This window comes from Telmatherina bonti (genome assembly GCF_933228915.1).
Source record: "Telmatherina bonti genome assembly, chromosome: 1".
In the NCBI taxonomy this organism is placed as follows: domain Eukaryota; kingdom Metazoa; phylum Chordata; class Actinopteri; order Atheriniformes; family Telmatherinidae; genus Telmatherina; species Telmatherina bonti.
In genome coordinates this window covers 12961948-12981726 of record NC_136619.1, presented here as the reverse complement: position 1 = coordinate 12981726, position 19779 = coordinate 12961948, and the positions used below count along the sequence as shown (strand labels likewise).

Genomic DNA, 19779 nt, shown 5'->3' with positions numbered 1-19779 from the left:
CCTCCCTGGCTCCCCGTCAGCCCCTTTGGCCCAACCTACCACCATGACCTTTTCTCCTTACAGTCCTCAACCCCACATCTTCACCATCCCCGCATCAAGTCATGAAGCCTTTTCAAAATCTGTGGAATCAGATGCCTGAATCAAGAAAACAGAGAAATCACCTCCGTTTCATTCCAAAGGAATCAATAAAACCTTTCACAGTGTTTATAACTCCGGAACTGAATAAAGGGTGAGGTGATCTCCCAGTTAGATAAGAAAGGGATATTAGACGCCTATGGTTTGAATAATGACAGCTTATTGTGTATAAACTCTTGTCAGAGTTGTTTAAATACTTACAGTAACAAGAGCTTACTGATGCTCCTTCATGATTTTACAGAATGTGAGTACCTGCTGAACTGTTTAATACAATAAGAAATTCATCTGTATCATATTTCAGATTTTATAACATTTATTTAATTTTTTTGTCAAAGTAAAAAGTTATACAGTTATTGAGTTTCCAAAACAAAAGTTATGTGTCAATGAAAATAGAGTAAAATGTAAAAACCTAAATAAAATAAAAGTTACCTCTTTACATTGAGGTTAGCAAATTAAAGCTATGTAAAAATCAAATTTAGATTAAAAATAATTTAAAAATTACTTGAATTACATTATAATATTCAAATATGCAAAATGTTACTCCTTGAAAAAAGAAGACTGAACTCCCACCAGGTTCACTCTGCCTTTGACAAATAGACGTGTAGCCGATCACTTCTACTGTTTTGTTATGAAATATAAACCTTTAATTTTGCAATATTAGAACTTTTATGTTTTATTATTTCAATTTTTTTTAACCTTTTTTATCATAGAACTGTGAAGCACCTTGAAATGTTGTAAGCTTTAAAAGTGTCCTGTACAAATAAAAATCTATCATTATTATTATTTACCTGCCACCTGAAGCAGCTGGTTGAATATTAACCAGCCACATCAAATTGTGAATTTGTTTAAGAAAAAAGTTTCATTAAAAACATTTTTATTGTTTTACATCCTAAAAATATTGATTTTTAAGGCATGAGTGGGTGAATTTAGTATTTCGGTAGTGAATTCGGTATTTAGTTATTTAGTAAAACTGTGCTTGTAAAACTACTTTGTTTTAGAGAAAAATGCTCCTGTTGTGGCTTCATGAGGAAAATTATCTGAAATTGTTTGTGTAGCTTGTTTTTATTATGTTTATTTACATCACAAACTCCAAATAAATGGTTTAATAGTTTTCTTTTCTTACTTATTTTTCTGTTGAAATCAAAGCAGTCTATTCAGACGTTCAGGTTTACCGAATGACCCACATGAAGGAAGACACAGAAATCTCCAGTTTGGGTTGCTATGCAAATAGCAACAGCTTGTTGAGCATGATGGGTTTATTTCACAGGGCAGAGTTAGCCAGATTGAAACTGAATCAAAAGGAGCTACATGAGGCTACAAGTTGGCTTGGCCCCTGACAGACATGAGGTGTGGCCAAGCAGCAACCTCCGCGGTAAAAAGTTAAGCCTATGCAGAAGTGCATAAAACTGCAGTTCCCCCTTCATCCACTAGGGGCTGCAAAACAGAGCAAATCCCCATAGACTTCCATGTTAAAAAGACCAGCTTCACAGCAGAAATAAACATGTTTACAGCAGGAATAAACATGTTTACAGCAGGAATAAACATGTTTACAGCAGAAATAAACATGTTTGCAGCAGGAATAAACATGTTTACAGCAGGAATAAACATATTTACAGCAGGAATAAACATGTTTACAGCTGATATGAACACATTTACAGCCTGGTACCAAAAATATTTTATGTTTAATAGGTCAGATTTATAGGTAACTTAATCTTGAAATTCAGCATAATTAGGGGCATCTTGTTTTGATTGAAGGTTGTAGAACAACCGCTGTTTTTAGCGGGTTAACAGCTGGATTTAGCTTTAGCCTGCTTACCTCCGTTAGTTGGTTAGCGCCACTAAGCTTGGTTAGGTCTTACCTACAGGCAGGTCTGGGTTCAATAGATGTCAATCATCCAACTCCACACTTACAGCCCTCCTCTCAGGTCTATCTCTTTTTGTATGTTCCGGGTGAGACGGCATGCGTGATGCTGCCAAGATGGCGACGGTGGGAACTGACGGTGGAGCTTTAATTCAGCTTTTCAGAAACCTTGCCATTTTTTTAACACTCTATAAGTGTTGGCACATTAATTTGGTAAATGTCATAATTCCATGTTGCATTCGTTATCAATATATGTTGCTGCAAATCAACAAATCAAATTTGTGCTCCGGGTTTACCTTTTTCAACTTTGTGCACCTGCCTCTCCAAAGGCCTCTGCACGGTCTTATCTATAAGACTTATTTCCCTGCTGCACTCCACCCCAACCGATGCCTTGGTTTACTTGTCTCTCGGTCTGACAGAGAAGCATCTTGGACACCGTTTTAAGATTCATCAGTTCACCATCAGCATCATCATCAAAACCTGGGTCCATTTTCTGCACACTACTTGCTGCATTTGGGACGTCTCCTAATTTATTTAAAACCACCACTTCATCCAGCTTTCACACTACTTCCTAAGGCTATCCTACTACTTCCTCCCCTCTATCCCTCTACTTCTACACCCAGGACAGGATGACGGCCTCAGGTGCTGAACTATTTCAGAAATCTGAGTTATGGAAACAGGCTCAAAACATTCTAAAACTCTACTTCCTCCAGCTATCCCCCTACTTCCTCCAGGTATCTAGCAACTTCCTAAGACTATCCCACTATTTCCTCCATCTATTATCGCATGTGAAAGATGTTGTTCCAAATCCAATCCAAACTTGTTTGAAAATATTTCAGTTTTTTATATTTTATTTTATTCTTTTTTGTTGAATCTTTTTAATAAATAAGGATACAAATCAATGGTCCACAGTTTTTTAACCTGCTTCCATGTTCATATCACTTGCGCCATTTTGAGCTCCAGCACGCTATGCATTGTGGTATATATTAACTAGACGGGTCCATATAGACCACAGTGTATCGATTCAATTCAATTCAACTTTATTTATATAGACGCTTTACAAGCAGAGAGGAAACCATAATGAAAGCCAATTCATAACAGCCTATATAAGGAAACCAACAGATTGAGTTGGAGGTCCAACTCAATCTCCCATCCTGAGCAAGCACACTGGGGCGACAGTGGGAAGGAAAAAACTCCCTTTTAACAGGAAGGAAATCTCCGGCAGAACCGGCTCAAGGACAGGCAGCCATCTGCCTCTGCTGTGTGGGGGGAAGAGGACAGAAAGACAACAGACAACAGGAACTGCTACTCCCACCCAGGGAGACCTGCTGAGACAGGAGACATAAGTGTTAATGATGCAACACTGTTATTGGGGCGGGGGGGGGGGGGGATAAAAGAGAGAGATAAAGAGAAAGAAGCTCAGTGTATCAGGAAATGTCCCTCAGAAGTCTAAACCTATAGCAGCATAACTAAGGGATGCTAACCATCTGAGAAGACCATATGAGGTCTTTGATATATAGTGGTGCCTGGTTGTGGAGGGCTTTATATGTAAGGAGAAGGATTTTAAATTCTATTCTAAATTCAACAGGCAGCCAATGAAGAGAGGCTAAAACTGGAGAAATATGATCTCTCCTGCTGGTTCTGGTCAGGACTCTGGCTGCAGAATTCTGGATCAGCTGAAGGCTTTTCAGGGCATATTTAGGACAGCCCAGTAATAGAGTTACAGTAATCTAGTCTCGAAGTACCTAAAGCATGAACCAGTTTTTCTGCATCACTCTGAGACAGAATGTCCCTAATTTTTGGCTATATTACGTAAATGAAAGAAGGCTGTTTTAGTAACCTGCTTAATATGTGGGCCAAAGGACAGGTCCGAGTCAAATATTACTCCAAGGTTTCTCACTGTAGCCCTGGAAGCTAAAGTAATGCCATCCAGGTTCATTACAAAACTGGAAAATTTAGCTCTGAGTTTTTCAGATCCAAAGAGAATTACTTCACTCTTATCTGAGTTTAAGAGGAGAAAATTTCAAGACATCGAAGTCTTTATGTTGATTTGGTTTTAGATGCTGGTCACATAGGAACCCCAGAAAGGCTAACCGTTGGTTGGTACCATAGACTGTATATAAAAGATGGACGGAGCCTCGGTGGTTAAAAATGAAGCCTGTGCGGAAGTGCATAAAACTGCAGTTTCCCCTTCATCCACTAGGGGCTGCAAAACAGAGCAAATCCCTATATATTCCCATGTTAAATTGGCCAACTTCACAGCAGTAATGAACATGTTTACAGCCTGGTTCAAAAATCTATTTTCGGTTTAATAGGTTAGGTTTACCTTGATGACAACTGTGGGGGGAGTCCATTTTTTTCTAACTCCCCCATTTAAAAGTAATTTAATCTTGAAATTCGGCATATTTAGGGGCGTTTCCTTTTAATTGACAAGCACCCGATCTCCCGCTTCAGGTAAGAAGAACATAAAACAACCGCGGTTTTTAGCTGGTTAACAACGTAGCTTAGCTTTAGCCTGCTTACCTCCCTTAGCTGGTTAGCTCCTGTTATCTCTGGTTTAGCTTGGTAAGCTCTTAGCTACAGGCAGCTCACAGTTCGCTGGATGTCAATCATCCACCATGACGCTCACAGCCCCCCTCTCAGCTCCACCTCTTTGCCCATATTTGTATTTTCCTGGCAAAACGACATGCATGCCCCTGCCAAGATGGCTATGGTAGTAACCATGGGCGTAGCGGACGCGGGGTACATGGGGGACATGTCCCCAGCACTTCCCGCATCTCTGTCCCCCGCACTTTTTACAGCCGTTATAACCACTTAATTACTTTTTTTAACATGCTGAAATGTGTTTTTCCGAGCCGCACCTTAACGCAACATGAGCAGGCAAAGCTACGGTGGCTAACAACAAACACCGCGTGGTAACAGAGAAGCCTGTCTTTGGTGTTATTCCCATCTTCTAACACAGGGGTCGGCAACCCGCGGCTCTGGAGCCGCATGCGGCTCTTTAGCGCTGCCCTAGTGGCTCCCTGGGGCTTTTTCAAAAATGTTTGCAGATGGAAAAAGATGGGGGAGGAAAATATATTTTTGTTTTGATAGGGTTCTGTAGGAGGGCAAACATGACACAAATATTCTTAACGTTTTCTAATGCTGTAAAAATGTGTAGAATAAATATTAAATTTCAACATTTCTGTTAAGGAAGATTTGCGTCATAGCCTGCAACACACGTAGACTATCTATCAGCAGGGCGGGATGTCAGGCAGGTGGCGTTGTAAAAAAAAACGGCAGTTGTGTATTGCGCTATGGAAACTCAAAGGGAAAAAGAGAAAATTAACCGAGGGATCAGAGGATTCAACGTTTCTTGGACCGAATCATTTGCATTTATTGCCAATGCAGAAGGATTGCCTGAATGTTTGCTCTGTAGCGAGAAGTTGTCAAATAACAAAAAGATTAGAAAGACATTTCCAGGGAGAGCATACTACATTTGCAGCCAGTACCCAGTTGGGAATGAGACAAAAAGTGCAATTGCATTACTTCTGGAGAAATTAGAGGAGCGCAAAAATAGATTTAAGAAGTGGATTGCATCTCCAAACTCCACTACTGCTGCAAGTTTAGTTGCAACCCGGGAGATAATAAAGCGTGGAAAACCGTTCACAGATGGTGACTACATGAAGGAGTCATTCATCAGCATATCAGAACACCTATTTGCAGACAGAAAATCAAAGACATGCCCCTCTCTGCTAAGACAGTGAAGGAAAGGGCCATTTAAATGGCAGGCAACATCAACGATCAGCAAATCAAGGACATTAATTCAGCACAAGTTACATCTTACATGCCTGATGTTGAGAAGCTGACCAGTGATGTCCGAAAACAGAAGTCACATTAAATGGGTAAGAACATAATCCTTCATACACACAGACTGAGTAACAAAGTTGCTGTTTTTATAAAATTATTTCTGATTTTTGTCCGTATATATTTGGAATGACACTTGGTAATGGTGCTCAGGTCGGAGGATAGCTGCGTTGGTTGCGTGTCTAAAGAGAAGAAGATGCTGCTGCGTTTTACCCTTGCACTGACTTGCATGGCATTTGCACAGAAATCAAACTTTATTAATTTGATTTTATATACTTTACCTTTTTAAAAGGCTGCTGGTTTATTTTTTATAAATGCAGTCTGCGTTTTATTGCACTCTGTTTGTTGCCCAGATAAGGGGCGCATTATGCACATTCCATTTTGTTTTTTTCGAATCCTCAAAATAAAAATGACATCAAAAATCGGATTTCTTTATTGCATTTCTTTAATTTCATCAAAGCAACAAAACATAACTCATTAATATAGTAATGAGGTTAAACATGAGACGGCATCGTACAACAGAGTAATCACGTGGTGCGTCATTCTCTACAGGATGCGCAGCGGGGAAAATAAACATTTTATCATTAAGGCTCATTATGTATTTGTAGCCAACTTAGGAACTTTGATAGTAGGCTAATATAGCTAATATAGATACATAAAGCATGTGTTGCCTTCATGATAAGGCTTATGTTAGGCTTTTAAATTTTTGTGGCTCCAGACACATTTGTTCTTTTTTTTTTTTTTTGGTCCAATATGGCTCTTTCAACATTTTGGGTTGCCGACCCCTGTTCTAACATGTTCACCAAACCAGCTAAGAGACAAAAAAAAAACTAACAAACCGCGTAAGATGATTCATGGCGCTGAATGTATACACTGTTCAGCTGAAACAGAGACGTTCTGTAATGTTTATGTCATGTGGATTTTGAAAGATGAAAGATAGATGTAAAGTAAATTAGCCAAGCTAACCAGTTAAGCTAGAGGTAGTTTCTACATTTACTTTAATAACCTTTCGAATAAATTGTACTATTGGCACTTGTTTTGTTGCAAAACTATTATTAAGTAAAAATAAGCTGCTCTTACTTAAGTAAAGTTAGGCTACTATTTAGGCCTCTCTTTGATTACTCACTTCTGGGTAGAAAATAAGAATGTAAATGTATTTTGTTCCTTTGACTGGTATATTTGTAAAGATTTAATTAATTTTTGTGGTAGTTAAAGTTTAACGTAAATGAGTTTTGTGGTTGCTGTTTATTATTTTGATTGAATAATTGGAATGATGTTATTTGATGAATAAAATCAGATGTTAGACTACACAGCATTTTAGTAGTTTTTTTTTTCTAGATACATTTTTTTTCTTACTCAAGTAATTATTTGGATGAGTACTTTTTACTTCTATGGAAGTAACATTGTTGTAAAGAAACAATATGCTTGCTTAAATTTTTGCTAATTTACCCCCCAGGAATGAACCTATTCCTTCTTCATTTCTGCACAGAAGTTGTTTTGCACATTTTTTAAATCTTTATACAGTAAAATGAGCAGGGTGAGGGTGGAGAAAGTGGTCCAGAGGCCAGCAGCAGGGATGGACATGGATGGTCTTCACAGCAGGAGAAATTATAACTAAAGTTCTGCCTTAGAATGACTTAGAATGATTTTGAGATAATTTGACAACAATTTCACTTGTATGTATAGTTAATTTATTTTTATTTATTTAGGTATAGCCCCCACTCAAACATAGACTTATTTATTTTGACCATATTACTGTTTATGCTAGCATGCAAAATTAAATTTAGAGCTCATGATATCATTTTGTAATAGTGTTTTAGCCTTTAGTCTTTGATTTACATGTTGATTTATTTTACCTGTACAACGCTTTGGTTGCTTTGTGGAATGTGACAGTGCTCTACAAATAAGGTTTTGATTGATTGATTGAATTGGAGAGGATGACAAATCATTCTATCGATCTAAGCAATTTGTCCCCCTCACTTCTAAAAGGATGACTACGCCCTTGGTAGGAACCGCCCTCCAAGCTTCAATTCAGCTTTTCAGAAATCTATGGGTGACGTTAATGAGGCTCCATCCATCTTTATATATACAGTCTATGGTTGGTACCTGTTGTCGAGGTTTAAACTGGAGCTTTATCTAATTTTCCATAAATTTGTGAAGCTTAATGTTGGGCTGTATCTGTTCATGCAACCAAAACTTGAATTGTATGTGTTTCATTTGCTGGCAAGGTCCACATCCTGTATGTCAAACAGTGGGCTGCACACTGAACCTGCAGCTGCAGGATGTGGTTGAGGTTGAGCTTGGCAATTTTTTTTTACTTTGCAATTGGATTATATAAAAAGTGCTTCAACATTTTTATGATATGAGATGTGCATCATGCCCAACAAGGAACTAACGATATTAGATTGTTTTGCATCTTCCAGCCCACTGCAAAGGGAAGAGACTTGTTTCCATAACTACGTTATACACAAAAGGGTTGCCAGTATCAAATCAAATCAAATCAAACTTTATTTGTATCGCACTTTTCGTGCTTAAAAACAATACAAAGTGCTTTACATTATAAAACAATTTACATCAAAATAGATAAAACACTAACACACATACACATCCCCTTTCACCCACCCACAACCACCCTCACCCATGCCCTATTTGCCCTGTAACAGTTAAAAGAAGATGAATGAATGGCCAGGTGCATTTGCACCAGATGTGCACCAGATAAGGAAACGGTATTCTCAGGGAGCCTCTACACAAAGGGCTACCCCCAACCAAGACCACCCAGGCCATCACCATGGGGGCCACCCGGGTCCGGGCAGACAGGACCCACGCCACAACCGTAAAGCTGCAGCGCTGGATCCCGACCCACCAGACAGGGACAGCCCCCACAGCAACACCCATGCAGTCAGAGCAGGGGCAGCCCTCGGCGAAGAGGACCCCGATGAGGAGAGAGCTGGAGTGATAACTAAACAAAAATAAAATCCATTAAAATAAAATAATAAAATCTATACTATGTAAATCAATATATAAAATATATAAATAAATAAATAAATAAAATTAACTAAAAAGAAAGATAAATATGGGTTAATATAAGAATGTTAAAACTTAGTTATAAGCTAAACTAAAAAGGTAGGTCTTGAGCATTTTTTTAAAAACATCAACAGTCTCTGCAGCCCTGAGGCCCTCAGGCAGGCTGTTCCATAGGCGAGGCCCGTAATACTGAAATGTGGCCTCGCCATATGTTTTGGTACGAACTTTAGGAAGAACTAAAAGGCTGGTACCTGAGGACCTCAGGGTCCGCGAGGGTTCATACCTTAAAAACAGATCAGATAAATAAGAAGGCCCAAGACCATTAAGACATTTATAAACCACTAAAAGAACCTTAAAATCAATCCTGAATTGCACGGGGAGCCAATGCAGCGACTTTAAAACTGGTGTAATGTGTTCCCGCCCCCTGGTCCTTGTCAGAACTCGTGCCGCCGAGTATGGGCAACAATTACTTTCCTTGTGTTTTGCTCCATATTTTTGATAAAGATCCCATTATTTTCTGTGGAAAATTTGATTAATTTTTATGGATTTCTGGCTCATTGGAGAGTAAAATAGTAATGCAGATGGTGCCTCGTGGCATGCGGACCCAACCAGGTGCTTTCTTTCGTCTTGGAGAAGGAAAGTTTGTTAATACTCAAACTGTTAAGGGAAGAAAATAAATATTGTTCATGTCCTGGTAATAAACCCATGGGTTTGTAAGTTTACACATGAAAATTTTTGTCTTTAATAAGGTGCTGCTGACTTTTAGAAAGGTAAGCGCTACCCTGGATGGATAGGTAGAGTCCCGGCTGAGTCCTGGCCAGCAGAGTCCTGGCTGGCGGCATGTCATGCCCCAGAGAAAAACTGAGTTATTCGCAAAACTTCCTCTACATCGGCTGTATATTTTATTCAATTGTTGATTCCTTTACATTTTCATTAAAACTGACTATTAGATAATAAACCGTTCAATGATGCATTTTGTTTTCTGCCACATCTAACCTCTTTTACAAAAGCTGAAATCCCCGTTTTCCTCATTTTAATCTTTTCACAGTTCAGTTTAGTGGAAAAAAGTCATCGAGAGGTGGGATCATGTATGAATGTAGTCAGTCTTCTCCACTGGGAACGTTTTGACAGGTCATTTACTGTTATGGGGGTTTCTCGAGGATTTCACCACACATGGCTCAACTTTCTTGTTTGGGTTATCGTGATGGAAACCTGATCCTTCTTGGCAGCCACAAGTTTGTGTGTTTAAGCTCTGAATTCACTTAAATGAAAAACAATAACGATGCAGTTTAAAATAAAGCAGAAGCACATCAGCTATTTAAAAACTGTCATGTTTCCTTCCTTTTTAATCGGAGATGATTCATCCTCCAAGTTTATGAGTGGAATCATGTAAGACTGTACTATTCTTTAAACTTCAGGGGTTAAACAAAATAATTAACTAGCGCTTCAAAAACTAATTTATTCCTGAAATATCACTGGGTTATGCTTCTGATTTTTCATATTAATCCAATATAGTAATTATAATTACAGTCTTTAAAAACAGCTCTGCATAACTGCTCCGTTTGAGAAATAGCTCAGGTTATATCATTCCTACATTTGGCAAAAGATAAAAATGGCACGCGTGCAGAGGTTGTTGTTCTTGGAAAGCAAACCAGACCTCTGAAGTGTTTTACAGTCTGATCTTTGTATTATCCCGTCCTATGATCCAAAAAATCCTATTGAGCATTTTAACATTGTACCAGGGAGTCTGAAAAATTAATAAATGAGAAAGATTTTGGAATCTTTTGAACTTGAGATTAGATAGCTTGTTGCATTTAAGGATCTGACTCTCAGAGCCACTTGTAGTCACTTCAGTAATGTCTCTGAACTGTGAAGCATTCGTGCCTCTCTGCGTGGTGCATCTCAAACTCTATAAACTAATAAAGATTTGTTATAAAAACACAGAAATTCAATAACTTCCCTTGCTTAAGAAAATACAGGGAATGTCCCACACTACAATGAAAGATTTGGTAAAAAATATTCATATTTGAAAACATTTACACATAATACTCCTCAAGACATGACAGAACAAGTTCCAAGATGTCTTGAGTTGACAGAAATTGTATGCTGCTGTGGTGAAGGATTACACAACATCCTGCTGCACCAGACTAAGAAGTGAGTGTCGTTGGACGGGAAAACACTGCTTTAATGTTCTACAAGCTGCTTGTGGAAAGGCCCCCAATTTCACTGAGACAAAACTGACTTCAAGTGAGGTAAGAAAGGTTGTTTCTTGTCATAGCATGTTGTGTGTAATTAAGGTTTTGAAGCTGGCAGTGCATTTTGCCCATCTTTCTAGGGGTTCAGGTTTAAATAAGGCTTGTATGAAAATTAGTTTTATGGTAATTCTGCTGTAGTGGGACATGCTGCAGGCGATCACAAAGTATGTGATGTTATCAAACATTAAAATACTGCCTGGAAGTTGACATGAACAATTCCACACTGCAAAGGTGTTTACAAGGAGCAAGCCTTTTCATGTAGTGTTCCAGTGTGTTTTACAGTGTGTTTTTACCGTGTGTTACAGTGTGTTTTACAGTGTGTTTTTTCAATGTGTTGCAGTGTGTTTTTACAATGTGTTCCAGTGTGTTTCTATCATGTGTTACAGTGTGTTAGTGTGTTTTTACCGTGTGTTAGTGTGTTTTTATCGTGTTACAGTGTGTTAGTGTGTTTTTACCGTGTGTTGAAGTGTGTTTTTACCGTGTGTTGCAGTGTGTTTTTACAATGTGTTACGGTGTGTTTTTACCATCTGTTACAGTGTGTTTTTACTGTGTTACAGTGTGTTTTACAGTGTGTTTTTACCGTGTGTTTTACAGTGCGTTTTACAGTATGTTTTAGTATGTGTTACAGTGTGTTTTTACAGTGTGTTACAGTGTGTTTTTACAATGTGTTAGTGTGTTTTTACTGTGTTACAGTGTGTTGCAGTGTGTTTTTACAATGTGTTGCAGTGTGTTTTTACAATGTGTTGCAGTGTGTTTTTACAATGTGTTGCAGTGTGTTTTTACCGTGTTACAGTGTGTTTTACAGTGTGTTTTTACCGTGTGTTTTACAGTGTGTTTTACAGTATGTTTTAGTATGTGTTACAGTGTGTTTTTACAGTGTGTTACAGTGTGTTTTTACAATGTGATACAGTATGTTTTTACTGTGTTACAGTGTGTTGCAGTGTGTTTTTACAATGTGTTACAGTGTGTTTTTACAATGTGTTGCAGTGTGTTTTTACAATGTGTTGCAGTGTGTTTTACAGTGTGTTTTTACCATGTGTTTTACAGTGTGTTTTACAGTATGTTTTAGTATGTGTTACAGTGTGTTTTTACAGTGTGTTACAGTGTGTTTTTACAATGTGTTGCAGTGTGTTTTTACCGTGTTACAGTGTGTTTTACAGTGTGTTTTTACCATGTGTTTTACAGTGTGTTTTACAGTATGTTTTAGTATGTGCTACAGTGTGTTTTTACAGTGTGTTACAGTGTGTTTTTACAATGTGTTACAGTGTGTTTTTACTGTACTACAGTGTGTTGCAGTGTGTTTTTACAATGTGTTACAGTGTGTTTTTACAGTGTATTACAGTGTGTTTTTACAATGTGTTGCAGTGTGTTTTTTTATGTGTTACAGTGTGTTTTAATATGTGTTACAGTGTGTTTTAATATGTGTTACAATGTGTTGCAGTGTGTTTTTACAATGTGTTGCAGTGTGTTTTTTATGTGTTACAGTGTGTTTTAATATGTGTTACAGTGTGTTTTAATATGTGTTACAGTGTGTTTTTACAGTGTGTTTTTACCGTGTGCTGCAGTGTGTTTTCACAATGTGCTCCAGTATGTTTTTAATGTGTTCCAGTGTGTTTTTATCATGTGTTCCAGTGTGTTTTTATCATGTGTTACAGTGTTAGTGTGTTTATATCATGTGTTACAGTGTTTTTACTGTGTTACAGTGTGTTTTTACTGTGTTCCAGTGTGTTTTAATATGTGTTCCAGTGTATTTTACAATGTGTTCCAGTGTGCTTTTACAATGTGTTCCAGTGTGTTTTTACAATGTGTTCCACTGTGTTTTTAATGTGTTACAGTGTGTTTTAATATGTGTTACAATGTGTTTTTACAGTGTGTTACAGTGTGTTTTACAGTGTGTTTTTACTGTGTTGCAGTGTGTTTTTACAATGTGTTCCAGTGTGTTTTTAATGTGTTCCAGTCTGTTTTTATCATGTGTTACAGTGTGTTAGTGTGTTTTTATCATGTGTTACAGTGCGTTAGTGTGTTTTTACCGTGTGTTACAGTGTGTTTTAATATGTTACAGTGTGTTTTTACAGTGTGCTGCAGTGTGTTTTTACAATGTGTTCCAGTGTGTTTTTATCATGTGTTACAGTGTGTTTTTACTGTGTGTTACAGTGTGTTTTTACTGTGTTCCAGTGTGTTTTAATGTGTTCCAGTGTGTTTTTACAATGTGTTCCAGTGTGTTTTTACAATGTGTTACAGTGTGTTTTAATATGTGTTACAATGTGTTTTTACAGTGTGTTACAGTGTGTTTTACAGTGTGTTTTTACCGTGTGTTGCAGTGTGTTTTTACAATGTGTTCTAGTGTGTTTTTAATGTGTTCCAGTGTGTTTTTATCCTGTGTTACAGTGTGTTTTTACCGTGTTTTACAGTGTGTTTTTACCGTGTTTTACAGTGTGTTTTTACCGTGTGTTGCAGTGTGTTTTTAATGTGTTAGTGTGTTTTTAATGTGTTTGTGTGTTTTAATGTGTTACAGTGTGTTTTAATGTGTTAGTGTGTTTTAATGTGTTACAGTGTGTTTTTACAATGTGTTACAGTGTGTTTTTACAATGTGTTACAGTGTGTTTTACAGTGAGTTACAGTGTGTTTTTAGTGTGCTACAGTGTGTTTTTAATGTGTTTGTGTGTTTTTGTCATGTGCTACAGTGTGTTTTTTGTGCGTTACAATGTGTTACAGTGTGTTTTGGCCTCTTTTTTAAAATTTAATTTGTTCAGATGTGTCCTTTAAAGGATACTTTCGTGTTTTTTTCGAGAGTGGTCACTTGTTCCTTTTTCAGCTTTCCGCTTCAACTTTTAGTCATGTTGGGAACCGACTGACAGTCAGACTGACAGACAGACAAACCAACACGGCCAAACATGATCTCCGACTTCAGATAGGTAGCAAAAACAAATCCCAATGGAAATGTTTTCAGAACTGATAAAGATATTTTAGGTCTATTTTTGCATCTCATACTCACGTTAAAACGTTTTTCTTCTTTCCTCATCAGCCTACTCACAGTTCTCCATGCCGATAAATCAAGAGACAACTCTGCTTGATAAAACTTTATAAAATACTTGTCATCGGGGAATGGCACAAAACTGAGACCTACGTACAAGCCATCGTGGTTGGCCTATGCTGACTTAATTAATGGCGCTCATGCATACTTTTCCAGTCGTATGAGACAAAGATAATAAATATGGTCTTAGTTAAACTTCTAAATGGCTAAATGGGTTCTCTGGCTGCAGTGCTGGTTCATCCAACACTGTTCAGCATTGCTCAGCTTATCACTGTTTTGCCGCTCCTCTTCTTTCTTCTCTGCAAGCGCCTCACTACCTTCAAAGCAGCCATCAATTCCCATGTCTTTACTAGCATCTTCTGTTCCCCTTTCTGCTGTAAGGAGGAGACCCCACACAAGCAAAACAGACCCAGAAAATCATGTAAACCTGATTAAAGCATAACATACAGTAGAATAGAAGCTTCTCGATGTTACTCAGATTCTTTAATCTGAATCAGCTTCAGATAAGTGATTGAAAACTGAATAAAATGACCACATCCATGTGCTTATCTTGTTTTACATCTTTAGTGATCATGTGGACTTGATGATGGACCTGCTGCCTAACTAAGACCCATGTGGTTCATGATGTTTGTCTTTGCTAATACTGATATGTTGTAATGTTACACTAGTATTGAAAGGTTAATATATTAAATATATTTGATTGCTAGGCCATAAACCATTTTCTTGGCTACACCAACAATCACTCTACAACAATCAATCTACTCTGAAACTTATAAGATGCATGCTCAGCAGCTTTCAGATTTATTACCTTCTTTTCCAGTTGGGGCATTGATTGAAGTACTTTAGTAATAGTTATAAGACAGACCTTTTTCAATGCCAGATATCTTGTATAAGATCAAATCTGACTCAAATGTACCATCAGCAGAGGTTTCACTGATCAGACTGCCTTATTTCTTGTTTGTTAATATTTGGTTATTTCAAAATGATTGTAAATGATTTGTTATTACCATTACAGGTTTTGAGGTTCTGGTGCATATTTTTTTCAGATAATGTGATGACAGTGGCATTTTTCATAATTCTGAACTTAAAAAAAAAATCCATCCATCCATCCATCCATCCATCTTCTTAACCACTTAGTCTAATTAAGGGAAGCTGGAGCCGATTCCAGCAATCACTGGGCGAGAGGCGGGGTACACCCTGGACAGGTCACCAGTCCATCAGACAAAAAAAAATCCATTCATACCAATTATGTTATGACTGATTGCTGGAAGATAGACTAAAATACTGATACAAAGTTGAATTTTATCTTGATATTCATGAAAGTCGCAAGTGGTTTGTGCAAGCATTACTAAACAGTGATGTTTACTCCCAAACCCACCCCCATCCAACAACAACACAACTTCACAGCTTGTCATCAAGCACTCAAGAAAAAGAATTTCACTACCTCTATTAACTTGAAATATCCATTAATATGAGCGTTACTTTATTCTGCTTCTATTAGTGGTTGTGTGAGATGCTACCTACTTCACATGTACACGTGCCAAATTCAGTGCTGCTGGATTTAATTATAAAACCCACAATCCATTTGTTGGAGGGCTCAAAGTTAAATGTGTTAGAATAAAAAAAAAAACATGCTTTGAGTTTAATAATTTTCAGATTTGTGAGATTGGTGAAAATTAAGGGAAAAACAGATTTATGGATCATTTCTCTACCCATAACACTAGACAAAACTAGAGGAAGTTTAGAGAAACGAGCAGATTTTCCAGATGTGACTCCAAAATGGGCATTTTAAAGATACAAAAATGGGACAACAATGGGACATCTGAAGGAACCTGGAGAGTGCGGTCTGTGTTAATCAGAGATGTATAAAGTAGAAGTAAAAGATAAAGTAGAAGTACTGCCATGTTTTTGGATCTACCAAACATTTAGAACAGATGTTTTCACTAACAGGCTCATCTACCTTGCAGTGGTGCTGAGCTGATTAAATTCACCTGGTTTAGTGACTGGTTGGAAAGAGCTGCCGGACAGGACTTCTACTTTCTACACCTCTGGTGTTGATACACTACCTAAAGAACTGCATGCTGCGATTGACATTAGGTGTTAAGACAACATGGCGTACAAATGCCAGCAACAGAAAACACTACAAAGAAGCCACAACTTCATTTGAGTCAGAGCTACAGATTAATGAGGGAACAAAGCCTACAACCAGGTTGCTGGAATAGATTATGAGACACTTTCACCATCCAGAAGCCATGAAATCTCTTCACTGCAAATAGCAGCACAGTCTGGTTTTAGAGTTACACCATGTAGACATCAAAACTGCTTATTTCCTTCTTTCTACTGATGGGGAGGGTTATGTTGAGCAGCCTGAAAGATACAGAGCCACATATTACACAGCTGGGAAACTAAACTGATTAGACTGACGACTCAGGAGATGGGACCCTAAAGAACCAGGAGACCTCAGAACTGGGTCAAAGATTTTATTGCCGATTACTGGGGTCGAGGAAGCCGATTCTGGAAGGACTTGAAGTACCCTTTGAGGATCCAAACTGGGTCTGGCTGGTGACGACAGGATGGTTAGTGGAATTGCACACAAGGAGAATCCAACTCCAGGGAGATATGATGTCCAAGAAGACAAAAAAAAAAAAAAAAAAAGGGAGTTCCTCTCACCAGAGATTATTGAGGGTTTGTCCAGTATCCAAAATCCAAATCCAAAAGTCAGTCCAAGGTCCATGCACCGAGTTGACTTACGAGGGGAAGAGATAAGGGAAAACGCCAGGCAGGTAGGTACTCGGGAGACGGAAAAAATGGCAGGAATTCAGGGTGAACAAGAGCGTTAATGTAGGCTGGGAACGAACAGAGCACATCCGACAAACTGACAACCAACAATCCTGGGCTTGTTGCTTAAATAGAGGGAGGTACAGGTGGAAACCATCATCTAATCAGCACAGGAGGATGCCTTCAGGGACAGCTGGGAAAAATCATGACAAAGACGAGTTGAGAGTAAAAGTGTTTTTGTCCAGCAGATCGCTGCATCCTGAAATAGCTTCATTTTGTGTGCTGCTGAAACTTAGACATTTTGCAGGCATAGATTTTATTTAGAAAGAAGTTGCAGCGGAACAGAATGAGGTCAAGGTATTTCGCATACGTGTCAAACTCTGGCCCGGTGTGATCATATTTGCAGGGCGTCTGGGCTTACCCTTAGAGATAGTGTGAGAAGCTCGGTCATCTGGGAGGGGCTCACGGTGGAGCCGCTGCTCCATTGAGAAGAACCAGCCCCTTGTGAAGAGGAGACCCTGAGGAAGATCCAGGACACACTGGGGGGATTATATATCTGGGATGCCTGGGAACACCTCAGGATCCCTCCTGATGAGCTGGCAAATGTGGCTGGGGAGACGGACGTCTATGTCTCCCTGCATAGGCTGCTGTCGCTGCAACCAGACCCTGGATAAGCAGCAGAGAATGGATGATATTTAATCTGACATCCTGTTTGTGTCACACCGAGTCTCCAGTTACTGCTTGTTACATCTGCTCCTCGTTTGAAATTATGAGAAAGCTGCTCATTGCTTTCTTTTGTTCATCACCAGGGACAGTTGATTTAGCTGAGATATGTTGTTCATCTTCGCTCAACTCAACTGTGACCTGGTTGCACAACAGTGGATAGTGTGCTATGTTATGACATAAGTTACCATGGAGATTTACTCTGTGGATCTTAGCCTGTTCCAGACCAGGCTAAGATCCAAGATCTATTAAATCTCATTCCTGATTTTTAGTCAGCAGTCAACACAAATAGAAAGTAATATTTATTCCACTTTCCACGACACAATGTTGTATTTGTGTGTTTTGCAATGATCTGGCAACCTCCTGAAAATATTTGAGAGAGGCTTCTGTAAATAACAGAGTCTGTCTATGTCACACACCTCATGTCTGCATACTGAAACACATGCAAGACAGATCCATACACAACAAATGCACAGACAGATGCATGGACGCAGTGGCCTCCCGGCAGGTCTCTATACACACAATACACAGCACACACACATCATAACAAGCTAAATCTAATTTAAATGAAATTCTCTGCCATATTCAACGCATACTTATCAAGTAAAATCATTGAAGACATATTGGTTTCTGATCAGTAGATCAGTGTTGTTATGCAGGAAGAAGGCAGCACTGTCCCAGTCCACATGGTGGCACTTTGGGGGTCTTTTCCTTCCTCAGACAGGCTACATGATGTCTCCTGCCTGGCCTGACCCCTAAGTGATGAAGACGCTGAAAGAGTGCCTTCTGTGGAGGTCAGAGGTCATTTTTACCATGCCGTTGTTCTGGCATGGGTATTATTATTTCCCTGATGTGCTTCCTGAGGATCACAAACCATGTCAGGAGAAAAGGCTGGCAGGTAAACCCTCAGAAAATTTACCTGTGATTCCAAAATGCCATAATCATAACCTCATTCTTGACAGCTGTGATATTAAAAGTCAGATCTCTTTGCCAATTAGCCAGTCAGCTTTGCAGATCATCTGAAATGATGTAGACCAATCAGTGCACATTAACTGGTGACATGCCCAGAGTGTACTCATCCAATGTTTGATGGGACAGGCGCCAACTTTCTGCAACACTGAACTGGATGGATGGGTGAACATCAGCACTGCATGTCTTCATTAACCGACTATCTCAGACAGTCATGTTTACCTGAACATGAATGCTGTGAAAGGATTTTAGTATTATTTTGATGTGGCTGCAGTCCAGCGCACCAGTGATGCAATGCGTCTCCTGCTATAACTCTTCACACTTGTCCTGTAATTGTCATTTCCCTTTTATTTGTAAGTCTATAAACATCCTCTCTGATGTCATGGAGACCAGGGAAGGAGATAAAGACATGTGATGGTGCTCTGATAGCCAGACACACACACTCACATCTGCAGTCAGTTTTACCTGCAGCTTCATAATCAGGAGACAGCTTTGTTTTCAGGGAGATGTGAATCACTCGGATTGTACTTGTGATAGTTTCAGCCGTGTGTACTTGTGCACATGCTTCTGCATGCAGTCCAAAATCTTTCTACTGACTCTGTAAACAATGGTCCTCTAAAAAGATTGTCACCGAGGATTAATGAGAAACAGCTGTATGTACTAATAACACGTGAGAAACAACTTTCCTTCCATAAAGACACGATTGCCTGTCATGCACACAAAAACTGGGAGGTCAAGGTTGTTGGACTAAAACATAACATTGTTATGAAGTTGTATCACTGTGAACTCGCTGCACAAAGGCAGCAAATGACCACATACGCAGTACAAGCCAAAGCATCCACCAGATTTCATGTTGTTCACATTGACTGTACTGAGTTGTTAGCCAGCGCGGGGATCACACATCATTAGTGTGTTATGATAGCATCCCCCTACGTACTAACAGAGCCGCAAGGCCACGCCTGCTGCTCTTCACATCTTCACACAATCCACACTTCAGTTAGATAAGCTCAAAGTTGCACATAACTCCACCATAACTACCAGGAAAAAAAAATCTGTAACTTCAAATGTCCACTACGGAGGACATTGCTTCAACTTTTAAATATTGTGGTAAAATATAGTTATATTTATCTAAGAAACGATTTAATGTCTTTATA

General features: G+C 38.8%; 1 protein-coding gene across 1 annotated transcript in view; it reads left to right on the top strand.

Annotated features, from left to right (window-relative positions):
* Positions 1-11037: 11037 nt before the first annotated feature.
* The window catches only part of LOC306768977 (aminopeptidase N-like), a gene marked incomplete at its 3' end in the record, with an annotated part of 28467 nt that continues 19725 nt past the window's right edge, over positions 11038-19779 (top strand). Inside the window, exon 1 of the mRNA XM_079257475.1 lies at positions 11038-11118. The remainder of the gene's footprint in view (positions 11119-19779) is intronic.